Source organism: Somniosus microcephalus, chromosome 4 (assembly GCF_052327205.1).
Source record: "Somniosus microcephalus isolate GS21.2 chromosome 4, FLI_Smic_1.0, whole genome shotgun sequence".
NCBI classification, from domain to species: domain Eukaryota; kingdom Metazoa; phylum Chordata; class Chondrichthyes; order Squaliformes; family Somniosidae; genus Somniosus; species Somniosus microcephalus.
The window spans coordinates 151,378,000-151,390,086 of NC_140990.1; positions in this window are offsets into that span (position 1 = coordinate 151,378,000).

Genomic DNA, 12,087 nt, shown 5'->3' on the forward strand with positions numbered 1-12,087 from the left:
CCCGCGGGAAGCCCCCAGCCCAAATTTCTGGGCCATTATTTACTGTGGTCCTGTTTGATTTACACCCTTGATTTCTCTGCCTTCCACTTTTGCTTTGTTCCTTCCTGTCTTTTGTTTCTATCCTTGCTTCCCTTTCCTCTGTCTTCCTGCACAGGTTCCCAACCCCCTGCCATTTTAGTTTAAACCCTCCCCAACAGCACTAGCAAACACTCCCCCTAGGACATCAGATCCGGTCTCACCCAGGTGCAAACCGTCCAGTTTGTACTGGTCCCACCTCCACCAGAACCGGTTCCAATGTCCCAGGAATTTGAATCCCTCCCCCTTGCACCATTCCTCTAGCCACGTATTCATGTGAAATATCCTTCTATTTCTACTCTGACTAGCACGTGGCACTGGCAGCAATCCTGAGATTACTACCATTGAGGTCCTATTTTTTAATTTACCTCCTAACTCCCTATATTCAGCTTTTAGGACCTCATCCCGTTTTTTACCTATATCATTGGTGCCTTTATGCACCATGACAACTGGCTGTTCCCCCTCCACAATGCCTTGCAGCCACTCCAAGGCATCCTTGACCCTTGCACAAGGGAGGCAACATACCATCCTGGAGTCTCATTTGCGGCCGCAGAAACGCCTATCTATTCCCCTTACAATAGAATCCCCTATCACTATAGCTCTCCCGCTTATTTTCCTCCCATCCTGTGCAGCAGCACCACCCATGGTGCCAGGAAGTTGGCTGCTGCTGCCTTCCTCCGATAAGCCATCTCCCTCAACAATATCCAAAGTGGCATATCTGTTTGAAAGGGGGAAGGCCACAGGGGACCACTGCACTACCTGCCTGCACCAAATACTCTGCCTGGTGGTCACCCATTCCCTTCCTGCCTGTGCAGACTTTACCTGCGATGTGACCAACTCCCTAAACGTGTAATCCATGATGTGCTCAGCATCGCGAATGCTCCAGTATGTATCCATTCACAGCTCCAGTGCCACAATGCGGTCTGTCAGTAGCTGCAGCTGAATACACTTCCCGCACACATGGTCGTCAGGAACACAGGAAGTGCCCCGGATTTCCCACATAGTGCAGGAGGAGCACCGGCTGTGAACCAGGATATCCCAACTTCTGCGAGCCACGATACCCCACGCTCTGACAGAATGCCAGGATATCCCACCCTTTCTGAACCAGGATATCCCACCCTTTGAGAGAGAGGATTCCCGCCATCAGACAGCGTGCCAGGATATCCCACCCTCTGACAGTGTACCAGTATGTTCCACCCTCTGTGTGCCAGGATATCCCAGCATCTGTGAGACAGGATAGCCCACACCCTGTGAGCTAGGATATCCCACCTTCTGCGAGACAGGATATCCCGCCTTCTGCGAGACAGGTTATCCCGCCGTTTCTGAACCAGGATATCCGACCTCTGTTTGCCAGGATATCCCACCCTGTGACAGTGTGCCAGGATATCCCAGCGTCTGTGAGACAGGATATCCCACCCTTTGTGAGCCAGGATTTCCCACCCTCTGTGATTAAGTATATCCCACCCTCATTGTGCCAGGTCATCACGGCCTCTGTTACCCTGGATATCCCACCCTCTGACAGTGTGCCAGAATATCTCACTTTTTGTCAGTGAGTCAGGGTATCCCACTCTCTGATGCTGTTCCAGAATATCCCACCTGCTGCGAGCAAGAATAGCCCACCTGCTGCGAGCAAGGATATCCCACAGTCTGACAGTGTGCCAGTATATCCCACCATCTGTGTGCCAGGATATCCCATTCTCTGTGAGCCAGCACTTCCCACCATCTGTGCGCCAGGGTATCCTACCCTCTGAAAGTGTACCAGGATATCTCACCATCTATGAACCAGGATATCCCATCTTCTGCGAGCCAAGATACACACCCTCTATGTTAGATAGTATATCCCACACTCTGTTTACCAGGATATCCCACCCTCTGTCAGTGCACCAGGAAATCCCACCCTCTAAAGATGTCCCAGGATTTCACACTCTGTAAGATAGTATATCCCACCCACTATTTGCCAGGATATCCCAGCCTCTGAGAGTGTGCGTGAATATCCCACACTTTCTGAACCAGGACCTCTGTTTGCTAGGATATCCCACACTCTAAGTGTGGCAGGAGATCCTACCATCTGCGAGTTTGGATATCCCACCTTTTGTGACAGGATTCCCGCCATCAGACTGTGTGCCAGGATACCACACCCTCTGACAGTGTGCCAGTATGATCCATCCTCTGTTTGCCAGGATATCCCAGCATCTATAAGACAATATAACCAACCCCCTGTGTTCTAGGATATCCCACCAACTGTGAGCCAGGATATCCCAACCCTCTGTTTGCCAGGATATCCCACCCTCTCAGCGTGGGCCAGGATATCCCACCTTTTCTGAACCAGGATATCACACATTTGTTTGCCAGGATAACCCACCCACTGTGAGCCAGGTTATCACACCTTCTGCGAGCCACAATCATTCACCCTTTGTGAGCCATGACATCCCACCCTCTGTGAGAAAGTATATCCCACCCTCTGTTTGCCAGGATATCCAATGCTCTGACAGTGTGCCAGGGTATCCCAGTCGGCGAGCCAGGTTATGCCACCCCTCGTGAGCCAGGATTCCTGCCATCAGACAGCATGCCAGTATGTTGCATCCTCTGTGTGCCAGGATATCCCATCCTTTGTGAGACAGGATATCTCACCCTCTGCAAGATAGTATATCCCAGCCTCTAACACTGTGCCGTAATATCCCATCCTCAGTGAGCCAGGATATCCCACACTCTGTGATCAAGGGTATCCCACCCTATATTTACCAGGATATATCAACCTCTGTTTGCCAGGACATCCCACCCTCTGTGAGGCAGGATATCCCAACCTCTGTGCACCTGGATATCCCACCCTCTGTGAGCTTCCAAATCACACCCTCTGTGAGCCAGGATAGCCAACCCTTTGTGAGCCAGGATATCCCAGCGTCTGTGAGACAGGATAACACACCCACTGTGAGACAGGATATCCCACCTTCTGTGAGCCAGGATATCCCACCCTCTGTGAGCCAGGATAGCCAACCCTCTGTGACCGTAATAATCCTCCCGCTGTTTGCCAGGATATCCCACCCTCTGACAGTATACCAGAATATTCCCACCTCTATGAACCATGATATCCCATCTTCTGTGAGCCATAATATATATGTTTTTTTTAAATTCATTGATGGGATGTGGGCGTCGCTGGCTAGGCCTGCATTTAGTGCCCATCCCTAATTGCCCTCGAGAAGATGGTGGTGAGCCGCCTTCTTGAACCGCTGCAGTCCATATGGTGTAGGTACACCCACAATGCTGTTAGGAAGGGAGTTCCAGGATTTTGGCCCAGCGACAGTGCGGGAATGGCGATACAGGTCCAAGTCAGGATGGTGTGTGGCTTGGAGGGGAACTTGTAGGTGGTGATGTTCCCATGCGTCTGCTGCCCTTGTCCTTCTAAGTGGTAGAGGTCGCGGGTTTGGAAGGTGCTGTTGAAGGAGTTTTGGCGAGTTACATCGAAACATAGAAGATAGGAGCAGGAGTAGGCCATTTGGTCCTTCGAGCCTGCCCCGCCATTCAATGAGATCATGGCTGATCATCCAAATTCAGTACCCTGTCCCTGCCTTCTCCCCATATCCCTTGATCCCTTTAGCCTTAAGAAATATATCCAACTCTTTCTTGAATATATTTAATGAACTGGCCTCCACCGCCCTCTGTGGCAGAGAATTCCATAGGTTCACCACGCTCTGGGTGAAGAAATTCCTCCTCATTTCAGTCCTAAATGGCTTACCCCTTATCCTTAGACTATGACCCCTGGTTCTGGACTCCCCGGCCATCAGAAACATCCTTCCTGCATCTAGTCTGTCCAGGCCTGACAGAATTTTATAGGTTTCGATGAGATCCCCTCTCAATCTTCTAAACTCCAGTAAGTATAAGCCCAATCGACACAATCTCTCCTCATACGTCATTCCTGCCATCCCAGGTATCAGCCTGGTGAATCTTCGCTGCACTCCTTCCATGGCAAGAACATCCTTCCTCTTGTAGATGGTGCACACTGCAGCCACAGTGCGCCGGTGGTGGAGGGAGTGAATGTTGAAGGTGGTGGATGGAGTGCCAATCAAGCGGGCTGCTTTTTCTTGAATGGTGTCGAGCTTCTTGAGTGTTGTTGGAGCTGCACTCATCCAGGCAAGTGGAGTGTATTCCATCACACTCCTGACTTGTGCCTTGTAGATGGTGGAAAGGCTTTGGGGAGTCAGGAGGTGAGACACTCACCGCAGAATTCCCAGCCTTTGGCCTGCTCTTGTAGCCACAGTATTTATATGGCTGGTCCAGTTCAGTTTCTGATCAATGGTAACCCCCAGGATGTTGATAGTGGGGGATTCAGCGATGGTAATGCCATTGAATGTCAAGGGGAGATTGCTAGAGTCTCGCTTGTTAGAGATGGTCATTGCCTGGCACTTGTGTGGTGCGAATGTTACTTGCCACTTGGCAGCCCAAGTCTGAATGTTGTCCAGGTCTTGCTGCATATGGACACGGACTGCGTCAGTATCTCGAATGGTGCTGAACAGTGTGCAATCATCAGCGAACATCCCCACTTCTGACCTTATGATGGAGGGAAGGTCATTGATGAAACAGCTGAAGATGGTTGGGCCTAGGACACTGCCCTGAGGAACTCCTGCAGTGATGTCATGTGATTGAGATGAATGACCTCCAACAACCACAGCCAACTTCATTTGTGCTAGGTATGATTCCAACCAATGGAGAGTTTTCCCCTTGATTCCCATTGACTTCAGTTTTGCTAGGGCTCCTTGATGCCACACTCGAGCAAATGCTGCCTTGATGTCAAGGGCAGTCACTCTCACCACACCTCTTAAGTTCAGCTCTTTTGTCCATGTTTGGACCAAGGCTGTAATGAGGTCAGGAGTTGAGTGGCCCTGGCGGAACCCAAACTGGGCGTCAGTTAGCAGGTTATTGCTGAGTAAGTGCCACTTGATAGCACTGTCGACGACACCTTCCATCACTTTGCTGATGATTGAGAGTAGACTGATGGGACGGTAATTGGCCGGGTCGGATTTGTCCTGCTTTTTGTAGACAGTGTTGAGATACCGCGGCAAACGTGGGAGTCGAGACCAGAGCTAGTAAAACACAACTGCTTTATTCAACCTCATGGCAAAGAGGAACTGGAAAAGCCCGCGCATCCACTTAAATGCTCCCCAGACAGGAAATGCTCCCGGCAGCCTGTCCCTGTGGGAATACAAGTTGCTGGAGGAAAGGGCCCCTGGCTGGGGGCGTCTGCTTAAACTGTCCGTGCCGCCGTGAGCGGATTATGTCCAGTGGTGGCGTGTCGCCACAGAGCTCCCCCCAGAATCTGCTTAGGAGGAGTGGACGAGTCATGACGGTGGTCTGATGGTTCTGCCGCAGCGGCTGTGAGTGGTCGCCGGTCTAGTTGGTGGGGCCGGGCGGTTCACCGCCGGCTGTGCTGGCTTGCTGGCGGGACGGCCTCTAGTTGGAGGCCGGGCCATGGGGACCTGTTCCCCTGGTTGTGTGTGTGCTGGTTTGAGCCGGTCGATGGAGACTGTGTCGACCCTGTCGCCGAGTCGCAGCTTGAAGACCTTGTCCCCGGTTTGTAGTACCTCGTACGGTCCATCGTACGGGGGTCGCGTCGTGTCGCACGAAGACCAAGCGCGCCTGCTGTAAATTTGGCGGGACGTGAGGTGCGAGTTTGCCGTGTCGGTTGACCGGAAGTGGGGCGAACTGCTGAGCGGAAGAGAAAGAGTTGAGCCGCTGCTGTTCGGCCGACCAAGGCATGGTAGCCTCCGGAAGGAATTCGCCTGGGACGCGCAGCGGTTGTCCGTAGCCTAACTCCGCTGCCGAGGACTGGAGGTCTTCCTTGACCGCGGTGCGTAGGCCTAGTAGCACCCACGGTAGGCGGTCAGTCCAGGTACTGTCCTGCAGGCCGGCGCGGAGTGAGGCCTTGAGTGACCTGTGGAAGCGTTCACACAGCCCATTGGCCTGCGGGTGGTACGCCGTGGTTCGGTGGAGCGTCACCCCGAGGTTGCGTGCTGTGGCCGTCCAGAGTTCGGAGGTGAACTGGGCGCCTCTGTTGGAGGATACGTTGGCTGGTACGCCGAACCTTGCGACCCAGGTGTTAACGAACGCCCTGGCGATGTCGGCTGTAGTGGTGGAGGGCAGCGGCACTGCCTCAGGCCAGCGTGTATAGCGGTCGACCATCGTGAGGAGATAAGTTTGGCCTTGCGATGGCGGCAGAGGACCGACAATGTCGACGTCTACGTGGTCAAAGTGGCGGCTGGGTACCTCGAAGTCTCCCATGGGTGCTTTTGTGTGTAGCTGTGCCTTAGCCCATTGGCAGGCGAGGCAGGAGGTGGCCCAAGTCCGAACATCTTTCCCTAGGCCGCGCCAGACGAAACGCTGGGAGAGGAGTTTGATGGATGCGCGGGCACCCAGATGGGAGAGCGCGTGTAGCGCGTCGAATATGCGGCGGCGCCAGGTTGCAGGGACGACCGGCCTGGGTTGGCCGAGTGAGACGTCGCAAGTGACTGCCGTGGCTTCGGGCCCGTGCGCGACCTTGGCTAGGCGTAGCCCTGGCAGGCTGGTAGCTGCCGAGAGGAGGTCTGGGTCCGTGAGCTGGGCCGCTGCTAGTTGCGCGTAGTCGACCGCGAGGTGATTCACGCAGATGGCGGGATGGGAAAGGCAGTCGGCAACAACGTTGTCTCTACCGGAGACATGCTGGATGTCCGTAGTAAACTCGGACACGGCCGTGAGCTGGCGTTGCTGCCTAGCGGACCAGGGTTCGGTGTGCTTGGCCATCGCGTATGTGAGCGGCTTGTGGTCCACGTACGCGGCGAAGGGGCGGCCTTCCAGGAGGAACCTGAAATGGCGGACCGACAGGTGGAGCGCGAGAAGCTCGCGGTCGAAAGTGGTGTATTTGACCTCCGGGGGGCGCAGTTGGCGGCTGTAGAAGGCAAGTGGCTGCCACGCCCCATTGACCCACTGCTCGAACACGGCTCCAACCGCGTGGTCGGAGGTGTCGGTGGTGAGCGCGACCCGGGCATCGGCCCTCGGGTGCGCGAGCAGGATGGCGTCGGCGAGCGCATTTTTGGTGGCGTCGAAGGTGGCTGACGTGTCAGTGGTCCAGGCTACGTCCACCTTGCCGGATTTACCTCGGAGGGAGTCGTATAGGGGCTTCATGAGGGCTGCAGCTCTGGGGATGAACCTGTTGTAGAAGTTCACCATCCCGAGGAACTCCTGGAGGCCCTTGATGGTTTTGGGGCGGGGGAATTGCTGGACGGCCTGCACCTTGTTGGGCAGGAGGACGGCCCCAGCAGGGGTGATGTGGTGACCGAGAAAATCGATATCGGTTAGGCCGAATTGGCACTTCGCCGGGCTGAGGATGAGCCCGTGTTGGGCTAGGCGCCCGAACAGGATGCGAAGGTGTTCGAGGTGTTCCTGTTTGGAGGAGCTGGCCACGAGAATGTCGTCTAGATAGACGAATAGGAAGTTCAGGTCCCGGAGGACTGAGTCCATAAGGCGCTGGAAAGCCTGTGCTGCATTCTTGAGGCCGAAGGGCATCCTCAGGAACTCGAACAGGCCGAATGGGGTGATGACGGCCGTTTTGGGGATGTCCGCGGGGTGTACGGGGACTTGGTGGTAACCGCGCACCAGGTCGACCTTGGAAAAGACGGTTCGTCCGGCCAGTCGGGCCGAGAAGTCCTGGATGTGTGGCACCGGGTATCGGTCGGGGGTGGTGGCGTCGTTGAGGCGGCGGTAGTCCCCGCAAGGGCGCCAGCCTCCGCCGGGCTTGGGGGCGATGTGGAGGGGCGAGGCCCAAGGGCTGCTGGAGTGGCGGATGATGCCGAGTTGTTCCATGGTGGTGAACTCGGCCCGCGCGATTTCCAGCTTGGCCAGGTTGAGTCTGCAGGCGTGGGCAGAAACTGGGGAGCCGGTGGTGGGGATATAGTGCTCCACACCGTGTTTGGCGGCTTTGGCCGAAAAGGTCGGGTTAGTGAGGGCGGGAAACTCGGCTAGGAGTGCCGAGTAGTCGTCCGTGGCTCTGGCGAGGCAGTAGGTCATCAGGCCGGCCGAACAGGCCGGGGTGAATGCGCCGGGGATGGGGGCCATAGTGTTGATGTCGATGAGGTGGTGCCTCGGAATGTCGACAAGGAGGCCGTGGGCACGTAGGAAGTCGGCGCCGATGAGTGGGCAGAGGACCTTGGCTGTGAGGAACTCCCAGCGGTAGCGGCGGCCTGCGAGGTCGAGCGTGACCATGCGGGTGCCATATGTGCGGATGTCAGAGCCATTGGCTGCGGCCAGCGTGATACCCCGTGTGCCGCGTCGGATTTCGAGGGCGGAGGCGGGGGTGATGCTGTGCTGGGCCCCTGTGTCGCACAGAAATCGGCGGTTGGTTCTGTCGTCGGTGACGTACAGTAGAGGCCCCTTTTGCCCCGCGGCCATCACGGGGGCCGGTGCGGGGGGTGGTTTGAAAGTGCATGGTGGCGTGCAACGTTGGGCCCTAGTGCCAAAACGGGTGTGGTAGTAGCAGTGACCCGGAGTGGTAGGGCGGTCGGGCCTAGTGGGCCGGGAAGACCGCGTGGTCGTTGCCATGAGGTCGGGCGCGACGTCGCGAGCGGACTGCGCAGAGAGCAGCCGGTCGGCCTTTTCAGCTATGTCATTCAGGTCCGTGGAGCCAGACTCCACAATGAGCGGCCGGATGCTGGCGGGGAGCTGCCGAATGAAAAGCGTGCGAAAGAGGGTGCCGGTGTTTTTGTCGTCCGAGAGGGACAGCATGTGGGAAAGCAGATCCGAGGGTGAAGCATCACCAAGGCCGGGGAGGTCAAGGAGTTGGCAGTTGCGCTGGTAAGAGGATGTTTGAAATTTTTTAAGGAGCGCAGCCTTCAGATGTTCGTACTTGCCTTCCACTGGTGGATCCTGCAGCGCTGCCCAAACCTTGGGGACTGTGGCATAGGTGAGAGAGGAGACGAGGTAGTTGTACTTTGTGGCATCGACTGTAATGTGTTTCAGCCGGAATCTGGACTCAGCTTGAACAAACCAGGCTTCGGCCAGGTTCTCCCAAAAGTCTGGTAGTTTAACCATGACTGCATTTGGTTAGGATTAGGATTCATCCTGAGCGTCGGGGTCACCAGTGTTGAGATACCGCGGCAAACGTGGGAGTCGAGACCAGAGCTAGTAAAACACAACTGCTTTATTCAACCTCATGGCAAAGAGGAACTGGAAAAGCCCGCGCATCCACTTAAATACTCCCCAGACAGGAAGTGCTCCCGGCAGCCTGTCCCTGCGGGAAACAAGTTGCTGGAGGAAAGGGCCCCCGGCTGGGGGCGTCTGCTTAAACTGTCCGTGCCGCCGTGAGCGGATTATGTCCCGTGGTGGCGTGTCGCCACAACAGGACATACTTGGGCAATTTTCCACATTGCCGGGTAGATCCCACCCTTTGTGAGCCAGGATATCCCACCCTGTGTTTGCCAGTATATCCCACCCTTTCAGAGTGTGCCAGGATATTCCAACTTTTCTGAAACAGGATAGCACACCTTTGTTTGCCAGGATATCCCACCCTCTGTCAGTGTACCAGGATATCCCACCCTCTGTGAGCCAGGGAATCCATCCTCTGACAGTGTTGCAGGATATCCCATTTTCTGTGACACGATATCCCACCGCCTGAGAGCCTGGACATCATAGAGTCATAGAGTTATACAGCACAGAAATAGGCCCTTTGGCCCATCGTGTCCACGACAGCCATCAAGCCCTGTCTATTCTAATCCCAGTTTCCTGCACTTGGTCCGTAGCCGTGTATGCTATGGCGTTTCAAGTGTTCATCTAAATGCTTCTTGAATGTTTTGAGGATTCCTGCCTCTACCACCCTTTCAGGCAGTGTGTTCCAGATTCCAACCACCCTCTGGGTGAAAAAGTTTTTCCTCAAATCCCCTCTAAACCTCCTGCCCCTTACCTTGAAACTAAGCCCCCTGGATATTGACCCCTCTAAGAAGAGGAAAAGTTCCCTTCTATCTACCCTATCTATGCCCCTCATAATTTTGTACACCTCAATCAGGTCCTCCCCTCAGCCTTCTCTGCTGTAAGGAAAACAACCCCAACCTGTCCAGTCTCTCTTCATTGCTGAAGCGCTCGAGCCCAGGTAACATCCTGGTGAAACTCCTCTGCACCCTCTCCAATGCAATCACATCCTTCCTATAGTGTGGCGACCAGAACTGCACACAGTATTCCAGCTGTGGCCTAACTAGCATTTTGTACAGTTCCACCATAACCTCCCTGCTCTTACATTCTATGCCTCAGCTAATGAAGGCAAGTATCCCATATGCCTATTTAACCACCTTATCTACCTGTCCTGCTGCCTTCAGGGATCTATGTACATGCAGACCAAGGTCCCTCTGATCCTCTGTCCTTCCTAGGGTCCTACCATTCATTGTGTATTCCCTTGCCTTGTTTGTCCTCCCAAAATGCATCACCTCACACTTTTCAGGGTTAAAATCCATTTGCCACTGTTCACCCATCTAACCATCCCGTCTATATCGTCCTGTAGTCTGAGGCTTCCCTCCTCGCGATTTACCACTCCACCAATTTTCGTGTCATCTGCGAACTTACTGATCATACCTCCTACATTCATATCTAAATCATTAATGTACACTACAAACAGCAAAGGACCCAGCACCAATCCCTGCGGTACACCACTGGACACAGGCTTCCAGTCACAAAAACAACCATCGACCATCACCCTCTGCCTCCTGCCACTAAGCCAATTTTGGATGCAATGTGCCAAATTGCCCTGGTTCCCATGGGCTCTTACCTTCCTGACCAGTCTCCCATGTGGGACTTTGTCAAAAGCCTTACTGAAGTCCATGTAGACTACATCAACTGCACTACCCTCAGCCACACACCTAGTCACCCCCTCAAAAAATTCAATCAAATTGGTCAGACATGATCTCTCCCTGACAAAGCCATGCTGACTATCCCTGATTAATCCTTGCCTCTCCAACTGGAGACTAATTCTGTCCCTCAGAATTTTTTCCAATAATTTCCCTACCACTGATGTTGGCTCACTGGCCTGTAATTCCCTGGTTTATCCCTACTATCCTTCTTGAACAATGGTACTACGTTAGCTGTTCTCCAGTCCCGTGGCACCTCCGCTGTGTCCAGAGAGGTTCTGAAAATGTGTGTCAGAGCGCCTGCAATCTCCTCCCTTGCCTCACACAGCAGCCTGGGATACATCCAGTCAGGGCCTGGGGATTTATCCACTTTTAAGCCCACTAAAAGCGCTACTACCTTCTCCCTCTCAATACTAATTTGTTCAAGTATATCACAATTCCCCTGCCTGATTTTTATGCCTACATCACCCTTCTCCATAGTGAACACAGATACAAAATACTCATTTAAAACCTCACCTACATCTTCTGGCTTTACACACAGATTGCCACTTTGGTCCCTAATGGGCCCTACTCTTTCCCTGGTTATCCTCTTGCACTTAATATACTTATAAAATACCTTGGGATTTTCCTTTATTTTACCCGCCAGTATTTTTTCATGCCCCCTCTTTGCTCTCCTAATTTCTTTATTAAGTACCCCCCTGCACTTTCTATACTCCTCCAGGGCTTCCACTGTTTTTAGTCCTTTGTATCTGCCAAAAGCCTTCCTTTTATTCCTAATCCATTCTTGTATATCCCTTGACATCCAGGGTTCAGGGTTCCCTGGGCTTGTTGGTCCCACCCTTGACCTTTACAGGAACATGTTGGTGCTGTACTCTCTCTATTTCCTTTCTGAAAGACTCCCATTGCCCTGATGTGGATTTCCCTACAAGTAGCTGATCACAGTCCATTTTGGCCAGATCCTGCCTTATCATATTATAATCGGTCTTGCCCCAATTTAGAACCTTTATTTCCTGTCCATCTTTGTGTGGCGGAACCACCAGAGGATTACGGACAATTGTACATAATTCCTTTTACAGCAATGTAGTACAGCTTGGGGCTGCACCTTTAATGTATCTGTTAACTGTACTAGGGCTTCTTTCCTGTACTCCGCGTGATG